At 48.0% G+C, this 23,104-nt stretch overlaps 1 protein-coding gene across 1 annotated transcript in view; it reads left to right on the top strand.

Annotated features, from left to right (window-relative positions):
- SNX29 (sorting nexin 29) overlaps positions 1-23,104 on the top strand; it is a 575,039-nt gene that overhangs the window by 265,900 nt on the left and 286,035 nt on the right. The window lies entirely within an intron of this gene.

Raw genomic sequence — 23,104 nt, 5'->3', positions numbered from 1 at the left:
TGCTTTTTTTTTTTTCTTCCTCTTCTTTCTTTTTTTGTGAGACAGTCTCAGTCTATCATCCAGCCTGGAGTGCAGTGGTGCAATCTCAGCTCACTGCAACGTCTGCCTCCTGGGTTCAAGTGATTCTCCTGCCTCAGCCTCCCGAGCAATTACAGGCGTGCATCACCATGCCTGGCTAGTTTTTGTATTTTTAGTAGAGATGGGGGTCTCGCCATGTTGGCCAGGCTGGTCTTGAACTCCTGATCTCAAGTGATCCACCTCCGTCTGCCTCCAAAGTGGTGGGATTACAGGCATGAGCCACCACGCCCAGCCAGGTTTCTGCTTAAATGTCACTTTATCAGGAGGCCATTTTATCTAGAATGGCAGTTCTGGCACTGCTTTATTTTTCTGTGCAGCTCTTAGCAGCACATGATATAAAAATGCATCCATTTGTTGGTCTGTCCGACTCCCCCAGTAGAATCTAAGCTTCTTAAGAGTAAGGACTTTTCTATTCTCTGCCGAGTCTTAGTGTCTAGAACAGTGACTAGCGTGGAGCATGCTGTAGTAATGTTTGTTGATTGCGTGAGTACCTGGGAAGTGCCGTGCTGTGTGTACATGATTCTGTCTCTGATAGTAGGGAGATGTTTTCTTTAACTACTTTTGCTTAACAAACCATTCCCAAAATTAGCAGCTTGAAACAACCCCGGTTTTGGTTACTAACAATTGGGTGAGTCAGGAGTTCAGGCAGGGTGTGATGATTCAGGCAGCTGTGATGGGGACAGCTCATCTCTGCTCCATGATGTCCGAGGCCTCAGCTCATGGCCCAAATGATTGGAAGGGCCTGGGCCAACTCAATGAAGGCCATGGTGTCTGGGTCCTTGGCTGTGGCTGCTGGCTGAGTCCTGCCATTTTCCTTCACATCGCATCCCCACATGGCTGGCTTGGGCTTATTCATACCACGGTGGTCTCAGAGTTCTAAGAGGGAACATCCTGAAGGACAGGCCCCCGTGCAAGGCTTATCAAGCCTCTGCTAGGCTCACTTTTGCGAATACTCCACTGGCCAGTGTAAGTCACATGGCCAGGCCCAGAGTCAGTCCAGGAGGGGACTGCACAAGGGTGTGGATCCCAGGAAGTGTAGGGTTCAGTCCAGGCCACTGGTCTAGCCACTGGCGGTACCATAGGTAGGTGAAAGGACAGATTGTAGAACCAGCCTGCCAGGTCTGAATCTTCACTTAACCACTGTCCGTTGATAGGACCCTAGGGAAATTGCTGAGCTTTTCTGTGCCTCTGTTTTTCTCATGTGCAAAATGAGATGGAGGGTATTTCACAGGGAGATCATTGAGAATTAGGTGAATAATACATGTAAAAGTTCTTAGACTACTTCTTGGTGTGTAGGGAACACTGTATATGCTACTGGGTGACCGAAACCCATCTGTGTACTGAGCTGTCCCGACCCCGGTTACTCATGTATTCCTTTACTTACTCTTTCACATCGTTCATGTTCTTATTTAATATTAAACACCTGAGGGTCCCAGCCCTCCGCTAGGTTCTGGAATACAGGAGAATCCCTTCCTGGAGTTGGCAGGAGGTGGGGAGGGCGGATGGACAGGTCAAGGAGCAATCTCAATAAAGCGTGGGCTCTCCCAGGTTGGGGAGCTCCAGTGCCAGGGGAGCCCAGAGCAGGAGCCCATCACCGGGGCTGTGGTGGGGACAGGCAGGGAGGGCTTCCTGCAGTAGCCAACATAAAACCAGCCTTGAAAGGTTAGACAGACTTAGGTGGCAAAAGGGTTCCAGGCAGGTGTAGGAGCATGTGCAAAGGCCCAGAGACAAGAGCGATCGTGGGGATTGAAAGCCTTGTGCATAGAAACACACAGAAGGTGGCAGAGCCCCTGCCCAGCTCTCCTGGCGAGCCAAAATATGTAGTGGTTCATTTGCAATTTTCAGTCTGTAGAAATGAGTGTCGGGGGAAGAGATACAAGTCAGAGCCCCAGGAGAGAAGCCACAGGTGGGAGCCGGGCAGAGGGCCATTTGGCCTCATGTTGCAATGGCCTGTCAAGCAGAAGAGGGTTTTAAGGTAGGTGTTAGCTGGCCAGAAGCACAGCTACGGATCAAGGTGTTGGGAGCTTTTTCTGCAGGGCTCATGTGCCTGTCAGGCTAGCCTCTTACCCACTTACCTCTCACTTGCTCCGCTGGGTGCTGGCTCAAAGCACAACGCAGAGCTCGATGCAGTCTTCAGGTTGTGTTTTGGGAGGAGGCTATTATTTGTTTCCATTCTTTAAGCACTCATTTTTGTACCAGAGATGAAAAGCAGGCAGATCCGTGCACAGGTGGTTGAAGCACTGGGTTGTAACAGCCCCATGTGTGAGGTCCAGAGAGCAGGGCTGTCCTAGGTGGCTCAGGGCAGGCTTCCTGAAGGAGGTGGCATCTGAGCTCAGTGCAGAAAGACAAACGAGTTTTCTAGAAGAGCCTGTTCCGCATCCAGTGATGGGCTGGTGGCTTGGTCTCTTCCCAGAGAGCTCCAGAGAGTCCCCCTGGGCTGGTGCCCGGATCCCTGACCCGGGTACTGCAGTTACTCCTGCAGGCCGCGAGGTACTGGGAAGGATGGCGAGATAGACAGCTGCTGGCTGCTCCTCAGAGCTCCACGACGGCCCCCTTCTTCACCTTCAGGGCCCTGCCCTCTGGGCTGCGCAGGACATCACCAACATCCCGCTTTGTTGGGAGCATGGGCTCAAGGCAAACTGCCTGGGTTGGGGTCTTGGCTGTGCCACTTGCTGGCTTCCTGTCCTTGAGCAAAGTGCCTGTAAAGTCTCTGCCTCACTTGGTTCATCTGTAAAGTGGACATGATAATAGCTCCTGCCTCAGAAGAGCTTTTCTGAGGTTTAAATGAGCTAATGTGTGGCAAGGACTTAGAACAGCAGAAAAAACTGCTTAAGAAATGTCATCGCCATTATGGTCATTAATATTATTGATCCTCCGTGGACCATTATTGAGGATTTTTAATGACCTTACCTTTATGATGCACAAGCCAGCAATATAAGAATTCATAGGCTGGGTACGGTGGCTCATGCCTGTAATCCCAGCACTTTGGGGGGCCACAGGTGGGTGGATCACCTGAGGTCAGGAGTTTGAGACAATCCTGGCCAACATGGTAAAACCCCGTCTCTACTACAAATAGAAAAATTAGCCGGGCATGGTGGTGCATGCCTGTAGTCCTAGCTACTCGGGAGGCTGAGGCAGGAGAATCGCTTGAACCTGGGAGGAAGAGGTTGCAGTGAGTTGAGATCGTGCCATTGCACTCCAGCCTGGACAACAGAGCAAGACTCTGTCTCCAAAAAAAAAAAAAAAAAAAAAAACAAAAAAAAACACAAATTCCTAACTAATTTTATTTGTTTTAATTTTTTTTTTCTTTAGAGACAGTGTCTTGCTCTGTCACCCAGGCTGGAGTGTGGTGGCACGATCATGGCTCACTGCAGCCTCAAACTTCTGGACTCAGGCAGTCCTCTTGACTCAGCCTCCCCAATAGCTAGAACTATAGGTGTGTGCCACCATCTCAAGTAATTTTTTAAAAACTTTGTTAGAGATGAGGTCCCTCTATGTTGCTCAGGCTGGTATCGAACTCCTGGCCTCAAGCAGTCCTCTCACCTTGGCCTCCTGAATAGTGGGATTACGGATATGAGCCACCACGCCTGGGTCCCATAACTAATTTCCTTGCAAGAAAACTGCAGTATTCTCCCAAGCCCAGTTTACTCCCACAAATCATCTCTTCTGCTTTTACCAGCTTTCCCCAAATCCACAAGGGTTTCTGCAAACAGAATTGAGTGACAAAGGAAATAGTCCACAAGCTACATCCACAAACTTCCAAGTGACAGATTTAAATGAAACTCTTCCTCTTCCTCTATCCTCTTGTCTAAAAGCATTTGAATCCCCTGGCTGGAAGCTGGAAAGCTGGAGTTGCCAGAGAAGTCTGGTCTGGCCTCCCACCTGGCGGCTACCTTTCATCTCTGGGTTCTCTGAGCCCCTGCCCCACTTCTTTAGCACCTGGCTTCTTGACCTTTCAGGAATTCAGTTTTCCTGTCTCTAAGATGGGGGAACACGCGTGCTTCCTCGGACTGTTGGAATTCAGTGAGGCAGTGTGCCATTCTAAGTTCATAGGAAGTGCTTGCTGAAATCATCATCATCACCCAATAATAATCACATTATTTAGGCTTTGCCTCCCTGAACGCGTGTGCATTTCCCGGTTCCATCAGTGCCCTTTCTCCTGTCTGCACCAGGTGACCTCCTGTCACCACAGCATTGCCTCCTTCTGGTCCTGGCAGCCCCGTTGTGGTGCCAAGGTGCCTGGTGCCCGTTCCGCTTCCCTGGCTCACACCCCTAAGAGGCAGCCGCCATTGGAGGGGCTCTGGGCGCCCAGCCATGGGGAGCCTCTGGTGGGCCACCAGCTGCGTCTCCAAGCGGCACGGTGCCCACAGTGAGGGAGCAGCTGGCTCTTCCAGCTGTCTAATTGCTCATCAGACCCACTTTAGCACCAGCTTAACAAATTCCACTCCTTCATCCCAAGCCATCTTTTTTTGTGACCTGGACTGGCAGCCAGGATAGGAGTGGGGGAGGGTTCTTGTGTTGGGTTTGAGAAATTTCCAGACCCAGATAGAGAAGCTATTGGTATTTAGGTCTTTGGGTCATTTTTGTGGGTCTAGCGGTTCTAGAGGCATGTTCAAGGGTTCATTCACGAGCTGTTCCCTAACCCTGCTGCCCCTCAGCAGCATGTGCCAGGCAAGTGCTTGAGATGAGAGCAGCAGAGGTGGCGAGACAGTCATCTGGGCCATTACCTGTTGGTGACCATGCATTCACCTTGATGTAGATCCTTCATTCATTCATAGCTCCTTTCAATACTGTGTTTATTGAGTGCCTGTCATGGACCAGGTCCTGTACTAGGCCCTTGGGCTGAAAGTGAACAAAACAGATAAAGATTCCTGCTATGTGGAGTTGCATTCTAGTTAGGGGGAGACAGACGATAATCAACAAATAGGATAAACTAAGGATGTATAGTGTGTCAGAAGCTGATAATTGATATGGAACAAAAGTCAAAATAGGGAAGGTTAAGGGGGCTCAGGAGTGTGGGGAGATCATGACTTTAAATGGGTCGGGATGAACTTTGTTGAGAAGGGTTCTGCCTGAGCAGAGAGTTGCCAAGGGGGCACTGGCCATGTGAACACAGGCAGGGGGATGGTGGCGGTGTGCCTTTTGTGTCCAAGGAACACCAAGGAGGCAGCAAGGCAGAGAGGAGGCAGAGAAGCCGCAGAGGCTTCAGACAGTCGCATCCTCTGGGGCCTGGTGAGGTTGGTAGGCAGGGAGGCTGGCCGCAGGTGGGAATGAGAAGGGGGCACTGGAGGACTGTGAGCAGCCTCTGAGTTAGGATTTTGGAAGTTTGCTGTGTGGAGACTGGAGTGTGGGAGCAGGGGTGGAGGCAGAGAAAAGCTGGCGGGTGATTATAGGAGCCCAGGCATGAGGCCTTGGTGGCTGGGACCAGACGGGGAAGTGAGAATGGTAGGAAGTGGCCTGCCCCTGGCCTTATGTGGATGCTGGAGCTGGAAGGATTTCCAGGAACACGGGCTGTGAGGTGTGAGTGAGGGCAGTACCAGATGCCTCCAGGCATTGTCCTGAGCAGCCGGAAGGATGTGGAGGGAGGCCGCTAACCAGGGTGGGGGTGGCTTTGTGGGGGCTGAGCACAGGCATGTTTGGTACAGGCATGTTGAGCGTGAGCTATCTGAACATCTACGGAGAGACAGAAGGAATGTGTGCATCAAGAGTTCAGTTAGCATGCCGGGGCCCACTATACCGAATGGAGCACATTGAGGGTATTGAAAGCCCCAAAACTGGATAACATTTCTGAGAGAGTGTGTAGGTGGGCCAGGAGTGAGCTCTGTGGCCCTTCCACATTAAGATGTGGAACAAAGGAGATACCAGCAAAAGAGACGGAGAAGGAGGCCGGGCACAGTGGCTCACGCCTGTAATCCAGCACTTTGGGAGGCCAAGGCAGGCAGATCACTTGGGGCCAGGAGTTTGAGACCAGTCTGGCCATCCCCATCTCTACTGAAAATACGAAAAATGAGTTGGGCATGGTGGCGTGCACCTTCAATCCCAGCTACTCGGGAGGCTGAGGCAGGAGAATCGCTTGAACCTGGGAGGCAGAGGTTGCAGAGAGCTGAGATTGCGCCACTGTATTCCAGCCTGGGTGACAGAGCACCAGAGACTCCATCTCCAAAAAAATAAAAAAAGGTGGAGAAGGACTGACCAGGGAGGAGACTAGACTCTCCTGGAGTCCTAGAAGCCACATGAGAGTATGCTTGCAGGAGGGGAGAGCCCAGCTGTGTTGTGGCTGCCGATGGGGCAAATGAGGCAAGCGCAGTTGGTCCCCTGAGTCATCTGGTGGCAGCCATTGGTGGCATTGTCAAGACCTAGCCAGTGGACTGCAGGGGTGAGAGCCTGAGCGCAGAGCATTGATGAGAGAGTAGGAGAGCGGCTGGAGAGGGCGAGTGGAGACAGCTCTTTCCAGGAGGTTGGCTGCAGACAGGAGTAAGGAAATGCAGCAGTAATGGCAGGGATGTGCAGCAGGAATTGTTTCTTCCCATCAGCTGTATTGAAGTATCACTGACAACAACTGTGTATCTTTATGGTGTACAATGTGCTGTTTTGATCTGTACATTGTGAAGTGATTAAATCAAGTTAATAAACATATTCATCACTTCACATACTTTTTTTTGGTGTTGAGACCATTTAGGATATAATCTCTTAGCAATCTTCAATTAAACAATCCTGTATTTTTTTTATTTTTTTGAGACTGAGTCTTGGTGCGACGCCCAGGCTGGAGCGCAATGGCATGATCTCGGCTCACTGCCACCTCTGCTTCCCGGGTTCAAGTGATTCTCCTGCCTTAGCCTCCTGAGTAGCTGGGATTACAGGCACCCACCGGCATGCCTGGCTAATTTTTTTTAGTAGAGACAGGATTTCGCCATATTAACCAGGCTGGTGTGAGCCACTTTGTTCTGCCAACAATCCAGTATTCTTAACTATAGCCACGATGCTATCCCCTAGCCTGCCGGAACTCATTCATCCTGTCCAACTGAAGCTTTGTACTTTTTGACCAGCATCCCCCCATCACTTGCCTGCCCCGGCCCCAACCTCTGGTAATCACCATTCTGGTCTCTGCTTCTATGCTTGACTTTTAAGATTCCATATGAGTGAGATCATGTGGTATTTTGTCTTTGTGTGCCTGGTTGAGTTCACTTAGCATAATGTCCTCCAAGTTTATCCCTGTCGTCACAAATGACAGGATTTTCTTCATTTTTAAGGCTGACTAGCTTTCCATTGTGTATATATGTCACATTTTGTTTATTCATCTGTTGATGGACACAGGTTGATTCTATATCTTGGCTTTGTGAATAGTGCTGCAACAAACATGAGAGCACAGATAAGTAACTCTTTGACATACTGGTTTCATTTCCTTTGGATAAATATGCAGTAGTGGAATTGCTGGATTGTATGGCAGCTCTATTTTTAGTTTTTTGAGGACCCTCCATCCCTCCATGCTGTTTTGCATAACGGCTGTACTAATTTACATGCCTACCTACAGTGTACAAGGGTTCCCTTTTCCCAGTCCTCACCAACATTTGTCTTTCTTCTGTTTTAGAACTGCCATCTTAACAGGTGTGAGGTGCTATCTCATTGTGGTTTTGATTTGCATTTCTCTGATGATTGGTGATGTTGAGCAGCTGGTCATACACCTACTGGCCATTTGGATGTCTTCCTTGAGAAATGTCTGTTTGCATCCTGTGTCCATTTTTTTAATCAGGCTATATTTTCTTGCTATTGAGTTGTTTGAATTCCTTTTATATTTTGGATATTAACCCCTTATCAGACCTATTTTGTAAACAGTTTCTTCCATTTGGTAAGTTGTCTCTTCACTCTGTTGATGGTTTCCTGAGAATTTTTTTTTTTTTTTTTTTGAGATGGAGTCTCACTCTGTCACCCACATCTTGGCTCACTGCAACCTCTGCCTCCCTGGTTCAGGCGATTCTCCTGCCTCAGCTTCCTCAGTAGCTGAAATTACAGGCTTGTACCATCATGCCCAGCTAGTTTTTGTATTTGTAGCAGAGACGAGGTTTCACCATGTAGGCCAGGCTGGTCTTGAACTCCTGACCTCAAGTGATCTGCCTGCCTCGGCCCCCCAAAGTGTTGGGATTACAGGTGTGAGCCACTGCTCCCGGCCTCCTGAGAATTTTTTTTGAAGAGGGACAATCAGCACTCAACAGTTCTTTCTGAAGCGCCTGCTATGTGCCAGGTACCAGGCTACTATCTGACTTAAAACGGGGAACAAGACAGAGTTCCTGGGTACATGGGATTTCCATTTTACTGGGAATCACGGTGGAAGAGGCAGGAATGGCCACTGACAGCTCTGCTTAGTTCCACACGCTCACACCCATTGGTCTACTGGCCTCCTCCACTTGGACTTACAATAGCTAAAGCAGAACATCTCCTTTTCCCACCAAACCTTCAGTTTCTCCCCAGTCTTCCCCATTGTATTAGTTTTCTTTTGGTGTGACAACAAATGGCTCATAACAAATTATCTTACAGATTTGGAGGTGAGAAGTCTGCAGTGGATTTCAGTGGGCTGAATGAGGTGCTGGCAGGATTGTATTCATTTCCATAGGCTCTAGGGGAGAATTCCTTTCTTTGCTCATTCCGTTGTTGACAGAATCCAGTTCCAAGTAGCTGAATGACTAAGGTTCCTGCTTCTGGTTGGCTCTCAGCTGGGGGCTGCCCTGAGCTCTGGAGGCCCCCAGAACCAACATTGGCATGTCGAGTCCTTTTCATTCTTGGAATCCGACTTCCTCTTCTCCTGCATGTCCGCTGTGGTTGTCTTCTGCCATCCCTCTCTTCTGCTTTCAATGAAGGGCATTCTCTGCTTTTAAGGGCTCAACGTCATTAGATTCGGCTCACACAGGTAATCCAGTATACTCTCCTATCTCAAGGTCTATAACTCTAATTATATCTGCAAACTCTCTCTTGCTATGTGCAGTAACATATTCACAATGTCTTTGTGGCATGGGCATCTTTGGCGGCCATTCTGCCTACCACAAGCACCTCTCTCTCTCTCTCTTTCTCTGTCTCTCTCTCTCTAAGAGAGACAGGGTCTTGCTCTGCCACCCAACCTGGAGTGCAGTGGCAGAACTATAGCTCACTGCAGCCTTGAACTCCTGGGATCAAGCGATCCACCTGCCTCAGCCTCCTGAGTAGTTGGGAAGTTGGGACTACAGGCACGCAACACCATGCCCGGCTTATTTAATTTTTTTTTTTTTTTTTTTTAGCATCAGGGTCTCTCTGCATTGCCTAGGCTGGTCTCGAACTCCTGATCTCAAGTAGTCCTCCCACCTCAGCCTCCCAAAGTGCTAGGATTACAGATGTGAGCCACTGTGCCCAGCCCCCACTGATAAATGCCACCACTTGGTTGCTGAAACCAGAAATCTGGGAGTCATCCTGTGTTTTTCCGCAGACTTTGTCTCTCATTTACAATCCATAGCCAGTCCTTCCAGTTCCAAAATACACCCTGGAGTTGAATGGCCATTTGTGACCGTCCTCACTGCTATTGCCTGGGTCAGGTCCCCAGAGTCTCTTGCCTGGGATGCTATTGTAGCTCCGAGCTGGTCACCTGCTTTCCATCCTGGCTCCTGTGCAGTCTGCTCTTCACACAGCAGCCAGAGTGATTTAGCAATCAGCACACAGATCACAGCTCCCGGCTCCCCTGATGAAAGGCCTCCACCGGCTTTGCCTCATCCTGAGAATAAGATGTGAAGTTTCCCCTGCAGCCTCCAGCCACGTGTCATCTGCCACCACCTGCCGTCCTGCTCTGACCTGTCACCTCATCTCTGTGTGTACCTTCTTTCAGTCACAGTGGCCTTTCTGTTCCCAGAAGTCCCATGTTCTCATGTCATCGCACTTGCCATTCCCTTTGCCAGAACATTCCCCCCGTGATAGCCCCACGATGGAGCTTCGAGTCAGTCAGTTCTCTGTGTGGTTGAGGTCTCCCCGCAGAGGCCCAGCCTCCATGCTCTGCAGGAGCTCTCCTGAGGCACCCTCTCCAGTTTATGTTTTGATAGAAATTGTTACTCCCGGAAATTCTCCTTACTGATCTGCTCATTTGCTGCAAGCCAGATGTAAGTGCTCAGCAGGAACTGCCTCTCATGTTCCACTCCTCACGGGTCCCAGGGTCCTGACCCGTGGCAGTCGCTCACCATGTATATACTGGGGCAGCAAATGCAATGGTGGCATCAGAATTCTAGAGCCTTCTTCGAGAGTGAATGGTACTTTGCTGCCTTTCCATCTTAGTAGCTCAGAGGAAACGTGGAACTTGTAAGGGTTTGGGAGGTAGTTCCTGAATCCGACGTCTCCTCTGTTAAAGATGCCCAGTGTGGAGAGCGTTGTTATTTTTTATCTAATATATAGTGAGACACTGAGGAGGACTTCCAGCCTCCCTTGGGAAATTTCCCTGAGTCTCTGTCAGAGGAGGACTTGTGTCTTGTGTCATTCTCTCTCACTATGATAGCCTGGTACAAAGAGATCCTCTGCAGACAAGAGTTGTTCCATCAGCAGACAGAGAGCTGGATTCAGCCCTCTGGCAGGAGTGCCACGCCTCCCTCCCCAGATTCCCCCTCGTCTCTCTCCTGCCCTCGATTCCGAGAGCTTCCTTGCTTTGGGTTCCTAGACATAATTAAGATCTTCCGGGAAGTTGTCTAGGCTGTACATCATCTCCGTGGGCGTTTGAAATAGCCTCTGGTTTGTCATTTATTATATCGTTCCCAATTTGTCAAGGTCTCCTTCTCACATGGGGAAAAAATGCACTCAGCTTCCAGGTGTACATGGGAATCATTCAAAATACAGCATGGTCACAGCTGGGCCACCTGGCTGTTCGTTCTGCCCCATCTTTGAGAGGAGGCAGCATTGGCTCTGCTGGCTTGGTGTGGCCGCTGGCTGAGAAGGTGTCCTCCTCCTCCTCTCTGCCCCTGCCTCCAGCTTGAGCAAGCCCTAGTTCTGCTGGGTGAGGGGGATGCTAGGATGTTTCTCTGCCTCCTCCAGCCTGCAAACCCCACCTGGCTCCTCCCTTCAGGTTTTATGAGAGCTGTGGGTCGGAGGACTGAGGAGTGGATTGAAGCCAGCCCAGGGTCACGTGTGGCTTTATGGATGAGAGCCCTTGAATATGATTGTTTTCCCATTTTCTAGTTTTTCTTACCTTCGGGACATTTTCTCATCACCTAATGCTAGTCTTCAAACTGTGAGGTACATCAAAATCACCCTGGATAGTTATTAAAATGCAGATTCCTGGCCCTCCTCTCAGATCCACTGAATTCATTTCTGGGAACCGAGACCCACAAATCTGCATTGTAACAAGTTTCCCCTTCCCTCCCAGCCCTCCCCATGTGACTTTGATGAGCGTGGTTCAGGGTCCCCCTTTGAGCCCTGCTGATATAATGGACCTCTCTGCTCGGGTCACCGCCACATCAAAGTGCCCTGCCACTCCCTAATCCCCCGTGGCCTCTGCCTCTGCCCCATGAATGCAGCCGCTCAGGTCTTTGCTCCTGCCAATGCACGGCCACGTTCTTCCGCTCTTCTCTTCTGTCCCCGCAGGAGACAGCTGCCACATGGAGGCTTCACAAGCACTTCTCTGTGACCTCTTTTTTCTCTCCATTGTGACCTGACCCTATGGCATTCTTCAGAATTCATAAGGGAAGTGAGCTTTCAACGTGATTTCTTTTTTAAACCTATCTTTTTTATCCCCTTGAAACATGAGACTTTGCCTTGACCTTGGGTTTCAGGGATGATAAGTCGTCTTCTGCTGGTGCTACAGGCGTCCTGGTTCCAGCCTTGACATTGTTTTCCTTGTAGGTTCCTGGAGCAGGGATAGATTCTGGACTTCCAACATGAATTGTGTGAGATTTTTGTTGTTTTTTAACCTCTCCTGTTAACGTCTTCCTTCTCATCCTTCATCTATTGTGTGCCTGGTGCTCCTTGAGGGCTTTGTATTCTTGGCTTTGGGCTTCCTTCCCATGTGGCTTGAGGCGCTGGCCCGTGTTATCTGTTGTTGTCTAGAAGTCTCTCCACAAAGCCCAGCCCCTTGCAGATGATTTGTCTTCACCTTCTGAGCTTCTCTTTTCTCTCATGTTGGGTGGAGGCATCCATGTCCTCCTGGTCTCTTGGAGCGCGTTCCACCTTCTGGTGTCTTGCTGCGTCTGCTTGCTCTCCTGGGCTTTCTTAGCCAGGTCCCCTGCTGGAGTGGATGTTTGCTCTGAGCTTGGGTCTGTGCACGCTTCCCCAGCTGGAGTAAGTGTTTGTTGAGCTCAGGTCAGTGCACACGCCCCCAGCTAGAGTGAGTGTTCGCTGAGCTCAGATCTGTGCGCGCGTCCCCGGCTGGAGTGAATGTTTGCTTTGAGCTCGGGTCTGTGCGCGCACACCCGGCTGGAGTGAGTGGTTGCTGAGCTCCTGTCTGTGCACGTGTCCCTGGCTGGAGTGAGTGTTTGCTGAGCTCGGGTCTGTGCACGCGTCCCTGGCTGGAGTAAGTATTTGCTCTGAGCTCGAGTCTGTGCACGCGTCCCCGGCTGGAGTGAGTGGTTGCTGAGCTCGGGTCTGTGCACGTGTCCCAGCTCTGCTTTGCTGTTTGTCATTCATCCTCTGGATCTTTTTTAAAAAGTGAATGTTAGAACTGAAATTGACTCAAAGTCTTCCCCTTGGTTTGATAAATGAGGTGACCGAGGCTCTAGGAAGTGAGGTGACTGTTCAAGGTCACAGAACACTCCCCGGGAATTTGTCAGCTATCAAAATTTAAACTGCGTCCCCTTTGACTCAGCAGCTTCATTTCTAGATGTCCATCCCAAAGACATACTTAAGCACATGCACAAAGAGACAGGAATGAGGCTGTAGATGGTGGTGTTATTTGAATTGGGATCAATAAAAGGCTGGTGGAATATCTTGTTGGTTCGATCCTAAAATGCAGCGATGACAAAGAACGGGGCTGGTGTGTGTGCACCGGCGGGATGAGAGCGCAGGCCTGTCATGGAGTAAGAGGTAGCAACATGGCAGGCTGTGCCATTTGTCTCTGATAGAAAACAAAACCAGTAAGAGTACACAAACCTGTGACAGTGGTGAGGAGGCCAGGGCAGTGATGAAGGGTGACCTGCACTTTCTGTACTCTGGACTTAGGCATTTGAATTGTTTTAATACAGATGGCACTCACAAACCATGCAGTTCACGTGTTCTGAGTGTATAATTCAGTGGTTTTCCGTGTATTCACAGAGTTGTGCAACCATCACCACTGTCCAACTGCAGAACATTTTGATGAGATCCTGTTCCTATTTGCAGTCACTCCCCTCTCCCTGCAGCCCTTGGCAACTATGAAACTACCTTCTCTTTCTATGTATTATCTTTTGAAGGCAGTAGACTCAGCTCCTTCATGTGCAGAATGTGAAGCCAGATGAACTGGATCAGAGCATGTAAAGTGTTTGCCATGGTGCTGGGCACTTAGCCAGCCTCCAGTGAAGTATTAACTGGCATTGTTATGATTGTCGTGTCCTGTCTTCTTGGACAGTTGTCCAACTTTTTTTTTTTTTTTGAGACAGGATCTTACTCTGTCACCCAAGTTGGAGTTCAGTGGCATGATCTCGGCTCACTGCAACCTCTGCCTCCTGGGTTCAAGCTATTCTGCCTCAGCCTCCCGAGTAGCTGGGGTTACAGCCACCAACAAGCCCAGCTAATTTTTATATTTTTAGTAGAGACGGGGTTCTGCTTTGTTGGCCAGGCTAGTCTCAAACTCCTGACCTCAGGTGGCCTGCCCGCCTCGGCCTCCAAAAGTGCTGGGATTACAGGTGTGAGCCACCGTGCCTGGCCCCAACACCTTGAATAGTCGTATGGACCCCATGAGAGAGAATGAGCTCTCTAGAAATCTAACAGATTATCTTACAACTTGTTGGCCTGGTTGGGATTTACCCTATTCCTTGATTTGCAAGGGTCTGGCATATGTACAACAGGGCCATACACATTTGAAAATGGACATATATTTTCCCTGCAGTGAACATATGTTACTTATATAATTTGAGAAAATAAACTTTTTAAAGAAACAAAGAGAAAACATTATAAAGCCATGTTAAATGTACCTTGTTAGTTGGATGGCATCCCTAGTGAGGGTGATAAATTTTGTCTTTGTTGACTGATTTTTTTTTTTTTCTAAGTTTTTACAGTCAGGCTCAAGTGAGGTATTGGTCAGTAATTCAGTCAGGAAGGAATGAGAGTCCAATTTGTGGATGTTTCATGGGTTCTGAGAAACTAGACGGAGTCTTTGCCCTTTTGAAGCTTCTAATCTAGGTAGACGGTCAAGGTCATGATCTGATGTTCTATTAATGACTCCAACGACCTCCACCACCATTGCCATCCATGGAGCATGCTTTCCGGACCAAGCACCCTTCTGACTGATTCAGCTCTTCCTTGATGCGTCCTCTGATGTTAACCGGCAAGAAAGATGTGATTATTCTCTTCGTTCTGGGCAGGAGACTGTGTGCCGGGCAGCTGAGCGCCTTGCAGAAAGTGGCTGAGCCAGGATTTGAACCCAGGTCTGTCTGGCGCCAGTCCCTGTGCCTTTTGCAGTGTTGTGTCCTCACTCTGTTGACATGCATCATTTTTTAGCTGCCCCATATCTAACTGCCTGTGGTATGGCATAGAGTCCTAGCATTGAGGCAGTTCTGTGAAACCCTCTGCATGGGCTTTTGAAATTCCAAGGTTCTCTTCTTAAGGGCAGGTTGCACAGTAATTTCCCGAGGAAGGCTTTGTTCCATAAACCCAGGCCTTACAAACAACAGTTTCTGCCTCTGATATGTATAACTCTGCTGCTTTAAGAATGAATTGCAGAAGTCACATGTGCTTATTGCACCAAATAGAAATCATTCACAGGGCCGGGTGCTGTGGTTCACGTTTGTAATCCCAGCACTTTGGGAGGCTAAAGCCAGAGGGTCACTTGCAGTCAGGAGTTTGAGACTAGCCTGGCTAACAAGGTGAAACCCTGTCTCTACTGAAAATACAAAAATTAGCCGGACGTGATGGCAAGTGCCTATACTTCCATCTACTTGGGAGGCTGAGGGAGGAGAATCTCTTGAACCTGGGAAGCATAGGTTGCAGTGAGCCGAGATCATGCCACTGCACTCCAGCCTGGGTGACAGAGCGAGACTCTGTTTCAAAAAAAAAAAAAAAAAATGCTTCACAGGTTTTGGATGAAAACACTTATTATCTATTGCCCTCCATATCCCAGGGCACAACAGTTAATAGCCTGAGTGTGTCCTTTGTGCTCAGACCACCATGTACATACCTGGATGATACCTTTCCATTCTCACCAAAATAGAACCATACTACATGCATTTCTGTTAATAGTTTAATTTTTGAACCCAGATACATCTGCTGTTTGGAATGAGCTGTTTTTTGTTTTTGTTTTTGTTTTTTTGGAATGAGCTGGCTTAAAAACAGCATTTGGGGTGATGCATGATACCCTGTCCCTTTGCTGACAAGCTGACACTTCCTTTTTTGGATCTGTAGGGTGCAGTTAGGGCCCAGAGTTCTTTCGAGCAAATACTTCTGCACCACTTGGTTCAGGGCAGGGAATTGCCCTGTCTGGCACAGCTGTCCGCATGTTTTATTCCAGCAAAGGAGTAGTTTTCATTGTCAAACTACTTTCCACTTAGCGGGAGAAACAGAACTCTAAAGTTTCCATCAGAGCCTCTGCTGGGCTCCATCACATGAGCAGGTGGGACTGTGGCTGGGGAAGGGTGTGATGACAGCTTTGATTTTATGCAACAGCCATTCCCAGCTGTCCCTGTGCATGCGTTATATATTTAGCTGATCTCTTGGAAGAGAGATGCAGCTTCGAAACAGGTGAGCAGATTTCTCAGGAAAGACACATGAGACATGAAACTTAATGGAGAGGCATTCTGATTTTAAAAAGAGGGCAGGCTGTCACTCTTGCATTTGGCTTTTAAAAAATTCTCATGTTGGCTGGGCACAGTGGCTCATGCCTATAATCCTAGTGCTTTGGGAGGCTGAGGTGCGTGGATCACTTGTGCCTAGGAGTTTGAGACCAGCCTGGGAAACATGGTGAAACCTCAACTGTACCAAAAAAAAAAAAAAAAAAAGGTGCAAAAATTAATTATCTGGGTTTGATGGTACACACCTGTAGTCCCAGCTACTTGGGAGGCCGAGGTGGAGGATCACCTGAGCCTGGGGAGTTCGAGACTGTAGTAAGCCATGACCGTATCACTGCACTCCAGTGAGGGTGACAGTGAGAGACCCTGTCTCAAAAAAAAGAAAACTCTCGTATCTTTGACACTTGGCGTGAGACTAGAAAGTAATTTCTATTTTTCTCATGTTTAATTCTCACAACAGTTACCATTATCCCCATTTTACAAATGAGGAAACTGAGGTTCAGAGAAAGGAAGTAATGAGTCCAAGAGCTGCTAGTTAGTGACACCTATAGGGAAAAACAAATTGTGTTTCTCTTTTTTCTTTTTTTAAGATAGAAACCTTGTCTCACCATGTTGACCAGGTTGGTCTTGAACAACTGGGCTCAAGCGATCCTCCTGCCTCAGCCTCCCAAAGTGCTGGGATTGCAGGTGTGAGTCACTGTGTCCAGCTTCAGGTTGTTTTTCCGTTTATCCTCACACCACTCTCAACACACCATTTTTGCCGCCACACGTGTGGGGGTTTCTTCCACACCAGGCAATTCTCCAACACCAGCCGAGCTTCCTACAGTTCAATTCTGACAGGACCTCACAGGGTAAGGGCTTAGTCCCCCAGGACTGCCTCTATTTGGGATTTCAGTTGCAAGTCCATGTTGTCGCCTGTGCTTCTGACCAACCAGCCCCTCTGGAGACCATGGTCTACCAGTCATCTCAGTAGCTTACAGAACAACACCTGTCACTTAGGAGATTCCAAGGGACTTTGGAGCTGTATGCCAGGAAATGTTGCGAAATCAAATAATGTGTGTTTCCTATTATGAATTACAGTGTCTTCATGATAGAGCCAAAATTTGAACCCAGGGATGGCTTGTGTCTCTGCCCACACTATTGATCATCTGCAATTCTCCATCTATTACAAAAAAAAAAATAGAATATCCCACTCAGACAACATGGTTCTTGGTCTTGGTCTTGTTCTTGAGGGATACAGTCAAGTATGTAAATTTTTTTTTTTTTTTTTTTTTGAGATGGAGTCTTGCTCTGCCACCCAGGCTGGAGTGTAGCGGCACAATCTCGGCTCACTGCAACCTCTGCCCCCTGAGTTCAAGCAATTCTCCTGCCTCAGCCTCCTGAGTAGCTGAGATTACAGACACCTGCCACCATGCCTGGCTAATTTTGTATTTTTAGTGGAGATGGAGTTTTACCATGTTGGCCAGGCTGGTCTGGAAACTCCCGATCTCAAGTGATCCGCCTGTCTCAGCCTCCCAAAGTGCTGGGCTCACAGTGAGCCACTCTCCCCGGCCCAGCCTGTACTTTTTGGGTAGTATTTCCTTGGCTTGGATATCACTGGAGCCCCTTGCTTTTTAGTGGAGAATCCATTACCTGGGAAGTAGGTTCGTATAATGTGTTTTTAAAGCATTTGGAAAGGTTAAAATTTATGGTTTTCTTAAATCATGAGTAGACAACCAAAAATGTTAGCATGGGTGCGAGAGAGAGAGAGAGTGAGTGTGTATGTGTGTGTGTGTGTGTGTGTGTGTGTGTCTGTGTGTGTGGCATGCAGGGGAGTAGGCTCCCTTTGGTGTGTAACACATGGCCTTGGATGTTCCCAAGTGGGGGATTTTGAAATTAGGCAGGCTGGGGTTTCCGTCACTGGGTTCATCATTGACAGCATTTTCTAAAAACCCAGCCCTCCATTTTCTCAGCTCTGAAATAGAGATTTCGTGCCGTGGTGTTTGAAGCCTCAAGTGGGACTGTTAAATTGTCCAGGCCGTGCTGTGCTCCTGGGGCCATATAGGTAGTAGCCCCTTAGCACCTTTACTGCTGCCTGTGGATTTGTGTTTGTGCTGGAGCCCAAGACCATGGCAGGGCACTGGAACCTCCCTCATCCTGTGGGAGCAGCCATGTGTGCTCAGCTTCCGGAAAAAGCAGCGCCTCTGGAAGGTGCTGTAGCTGGAGGCTGTTGGGCAGCCACATTCCTTGCAATGGAATGGCAAGTTATCTTTTGGAGGGAGATCTGAGCTGTTCGCTCCCTGGCTTCTACCTCCCAGCTTGTGCACTGCATATACCCTGTGGAGTGATCCCTAAAAACGTCCAATCATCCCACTTCTTCTGAATCCTCCAGGGGCTGCTTGTTTTGCTCAGAATAAAATGCCATAGCCTGAAAACCCTTACTGTCCTGTCTGTGGTCTCATTTCCTACGAAATGTCTCCCTCCTTCATTATCCTTTAGCCACACGGGGCCTCCTCACTGTTGGTAGAACACGTGGGTGCCCCCGCCCCAGGCCCTTTGCATTTGCGGTTCCCGGGAATGTTCTCTCCGGGGCTGTGCAGAGCTCACTCCCCTGCCTTATCCCAGTCTCTGCTCAGACAGCTCTTCACTAGCGAGGCCTTTCTTCGAACCTTATTTAACTAGCACTTGCCACCATCATTTTCCCACTCTTTAACTTCCTCTAGCCCTTCTCCTGGCCTGGCATATTAAATAGTCACTGCTTGGGTCTCTGAGTCTCCTCAGTGGAACAGAAGCTTCATATTGGCACTCACTTTCCCCCCACTTGATACATCCCTGTATCTCTAGTGCCTGGTGCCTGGCAGGTAATGCACCTTCAGTAGCTAGTTGTGTAGGAACTAAATGAAAGGCTTGCCCAAAGTCACCCCTGCTAAGCGGTGGAGCCAGACTTTGACTCCCAGGATCTGTTTCATTGCACAGGTCCAGGGTCTTGCCTGTGTTTCTCCCTTTGCCACAGTGAGCACTTGAAGGTGGTGGATGTTACTGTTAGGAAGACCATTTCCTTTGTTGGAACACTGAGTAACTGGTGTCTTGTAGACATCATTGGCACCTCACCTGGAAGGGTCCTTTCTCCTTTGGAACCGTAAAGTGTCCCAAATTTCCCAAGACACAGAACCTTGCCCGTTGTTATGGGACCTGGGCATACCTCATTTTGTGCATTTGAATGTCCTGGGAAATCATCTCCAAATTTAAAATGATTCTTTATTTTCGCCACCAGCATCTCACACTGTTTGCATCTGGGTCATGCTCAGCTTGTTCACATTGAAAGCAAAACAGTAACCTCATCATGCCGCTCTCCATGGCATCAGAAGTTTCACTTAATTTAGACAGAAAACCCTATGTGTTCTCTGGTGCCTGCCAGCAAGCTCAGCACAGTTTATATCTATTTTAGACGACTTCACACAGATACCCCCAAACAGATATGGCCGGCAGTGATGAGATGAAAAGTTATCAATGTTCTCTAAGTTTAGATGACCTGCTGATGGTACTGACTAACCCACAGCTTTTCTGGAACATGAAAATTAGTTCTTATTGAACATAAATGTCTATATACTTCTACCAAACAATCTCCCTGTCTATTTGAATGTAAAGAGAGAAGGCTTCTTGTTTTTGCCAAATCATTATTTTCCCATTTGGAGTGGAACTTTTATAATTCTGCCATCAGGGAGACACAGGAGAAAGTTGCTGACTGTGCAGAGTACAGGCAAGCAAGTAGAGTGTGGATTTTTCCCATGAATAAGGTAGATGTTAACTAGGTTGATTGGCTCAATGGGAAATCCCAGTTAATAGCATCACCATCTTCACATTTGGCACGAGATTAAAATGGCCAGACTGAATCCTGCTTGGAGGCTCCTCTGAGATTTTGATGTGAAAATACTGTGTAATCTGCAGTGCTATGTAAGTTGAAGCAGTGTCATTATTTTGATTTCTGTGACAACCCATTACATATGGATATAGTTTTCAAATTTTAATTAGAAAATTTGAAATTAAATACAGCCTTATTTTTTGCTTTTTGACCTTTCTATTTGAGCTTTTTAAGCACAATGTAAGTTTCTGATTGAACATGGAAATATCCAGCCATGTAGATGAAAGCTTCTGTCTTCTTGGATTCCAGCAGGTGTACTTTTCATGCAGTCCTTGACCAGGGCAAAATACAAAGTTCTGAACACTGTCAAGGTAACTCAGAATGTGAGCAGAAATTGTTAATGCATTTCAGATTGCATTGCTAACCAATATCTAGAAGCCTTCTATTTTTGAAGTCAGTGTGAGCTATCATCGACATGAATAGAGAAGTATGTTTTTCTCTTGGGGTATTAAATTGTCATTCTTTCCATTTTACTTTACATTATTATTATTATTATTTGAGATGAGGTCTCACTCTGTTGCCCAGGCTGGAGTGCAGTGGTACGATCTTGGGTCACTGCAGTTTCCACCTCTCAGGTTCAAGCGATTCTCCTGCCTCCCTCCCGAGTAGCTGGGACTGCAGGTCCACACCACCACACCCAGCTAATTTTTGTATTTTAAGTGGAGATGGGGTTTCACCATGTTGGCCAGGCTGGTCTCGAGTTCCTGACCTCAAGTGATCCACCCACCTTGGCCTCCCAAAGTCTTAGAGATTACAGATGTGAGCCACCACGTCCAGCCCCATTCTTTCAGTTTTAAAACTCATGAATCACCCTCAGGAAAGATGCAACGTAGAAAAGTTGTAGTTTGATCAGTTGCAAATGTTTGTATTTATTGTTTAGATTTGACTTTCGGAATTCAGTCACAATTGATTCTTTATGAATTGATTGGTTTATTGGGGGAATGTGCAAAGAGTGTAGAATGGTGTTGTCGTCTGTTATTTTTGTCTCTCAAATGACTTGACATTACTCAGACTTTAATTGTGCTGCCTTCCTTAATACCCGGATGTTCTTTTACTCCCAAGGCAAATGAACCTTCTCGACTTGAAAGTAAATCCGATGTTGTGCTTGCATGAACTTAGCCTCATGGGATGAACGGCCTTTCACGCCTTGACCCCGTATACTCACCTTCGGCAGTTGAAGGGTGGGAGACGTCTAACCTGTTCAGTCGATTCCCTCACTTTGTAAATATTAATCCTTAAGCTATGGAGCAACATGGCGCATTTACCTCTTATTTTTATTTTTATTTTTTTGTGCATGCCATTTACATGAAATGATATCACCATCTCTGTAACTTCACGGTCTAACTCAATCTAATTTAAAGTGGTCTCTCGGCCGGGCACGGTGGCTCATGTCTGTAATCCCAGCACTTTGGGAGGGCAAGGTGGGTAGATCACCTGTGGCCAGGCATTCGAGACCTGCCTGGCCAACGTGGTGAAACCCCATCTCTACTAAAGATACAAAAAAATAGCTGGACATGGTGGCACGTGCCTGTAATCTCAGCTACTCGGGAGGCTGAGGCAGGAGAATGGCTTGAACCGGGGAGGTGGAGGTTGCAGTGAGCCAAGATTGCGCCACTGCACTCCAGCCTGGGTAACAGAACGAGACTCTCCCCAAAAAATAAATAAATAAATAAATAAATAAGTCTCTCAAGAAGTAACTATGGAATGGTTAAAGACTCTATGTTAGTTAACTATTGTTGTGTAACAAATTACGCCACAGTTAGATGACTTAAAACAACAAACATTTACTATCTCACAGTTTGTGTGGGATAGACAGCCTGGGTGTGACTTAGCCACATGCCTGGCTCAGGGTGTCTCCTAAGACTCTATCAAGGTGGCAGTTGGAGGCTGTGGTTGTCCCAAGGCTCCACTGGAGGAGGGTGCACTGCCCCTCGTGTGGCTCATGGGGGCTGTTGGCTGCGTGCATCAGTTCCTTGCCATGAAGTTCTCTCCGTAGGGAGCTCATAAGAATCAATGAACAAGAAAGGCCACCTCACACAGAAACCGCAGTCTTTGTAACTTAATCTCAGTGGTGAAACCCCATCACTTCTGCCGTAGTCTGTTTATTGGAGGTGAGTCAGTAAGTCCAGCCTATGCTCAAGGGGTAGGGATTATATAGGAATGTAATATATTGGAACCATCTTTTTTTTTTTTTTGAGACAGAGTCCCACTCTGTTGCCCAGGCTGGAGTGCAGTGGCGTAATCTCGGCTCACTGCAACCTGTGCCTCCTGGGTTCAAGTGATTCTCCTGCCTAAGCCTCCTGAGTAGCTGGGATTACAGGCATGTCCCACCATGCCCGACTAATTTTTGTATTTTTAGCGGAGACCGGGGTTTCACCCCATTGGGCATGCTGGTGTCAAACTCCTAACCTCAAGTGATCCGCCCACCTTAGCCTCCCGAAGTGCTGGGAATCCAGGCGTGAACCACTGCACCCTGCCTGGGGTCCATCTTGAAGCTGCCTACTGATGGGAAAAGTATGATATAGTTAGGCTTAATTTTGTATTATTTCATACATGGAATTGAAATTTTTGGCATGCTTGCTAAAACTGAACCAGGGCAGCAAGGAAGTCAGGTAGCTGCAGGGGAAGGTTGACTGGCTAGTTGCTAAGAGTAAATTCATGACTGTCCAGGGTCTTTCCCCAAGCCTTCAAGGTCAAAAAGCTTATTTCTGCATCTGTACCCTCCTGGTGTTGAAGGTTGCTGATTCTTCTTAAATATAGTCCCAGAGGGGCTGGTGCCTTGGGGACAGGGGGCTGGTGCCTTGGGGACAGGAGGCCAGTGGCTTGATTGCTAATGAGATGTGTGGACTTGAAGTGGGTTGAATGAATCGTGATGAGCAGGACCTCCTTGCAGAGGGCAGCAGTCTGGGCCTGGCCAAGATGAGGAGATAATTTGGAGTCAGGGGCAGAGCAGGGCTGTGAGTTCACCATTTTGGGTATGTATTAGCACCAGGCTCTACTAAGCAGCTGCAGCCAGCTTCATGGTGCGGTTGCCTGCCACGGTATCTGTCTCCTGGTTGCCCTGCTGACGAGCTCCGCTGCTGTCTTACCTGCGTTTTCTAAGTCCCATGGCTAAGTGCAGGCTCTCCTCAAATTCTGATTACATAGTTTGCATATCACTAACATATAATTATAGTTTACACATAATTTTATTTGTGTCTTTACATCAGATCTTTGC

The sequence above is a fragment of the Nomascus leucogenys genome, chromosome 18, assembly GCF_006542625.1.
Source record: "Nomascus leucogenys isolate Asia chromosome 18, Asia_NLE_v1, whole genome shotgun sequence".
In the NCBI taxonomy this organism is placed as follows: Eukaryota; Metazoa; Chordata; class Mammalia; order Primates; family Hylobatidae; genus Nomascus; species Nomascus leucogenys.
The sequence above is the reverse complement of the archived record's forward strand: the minus strand, read 5'-3'. Positions and strand labels throughout refer to the sequence as shown.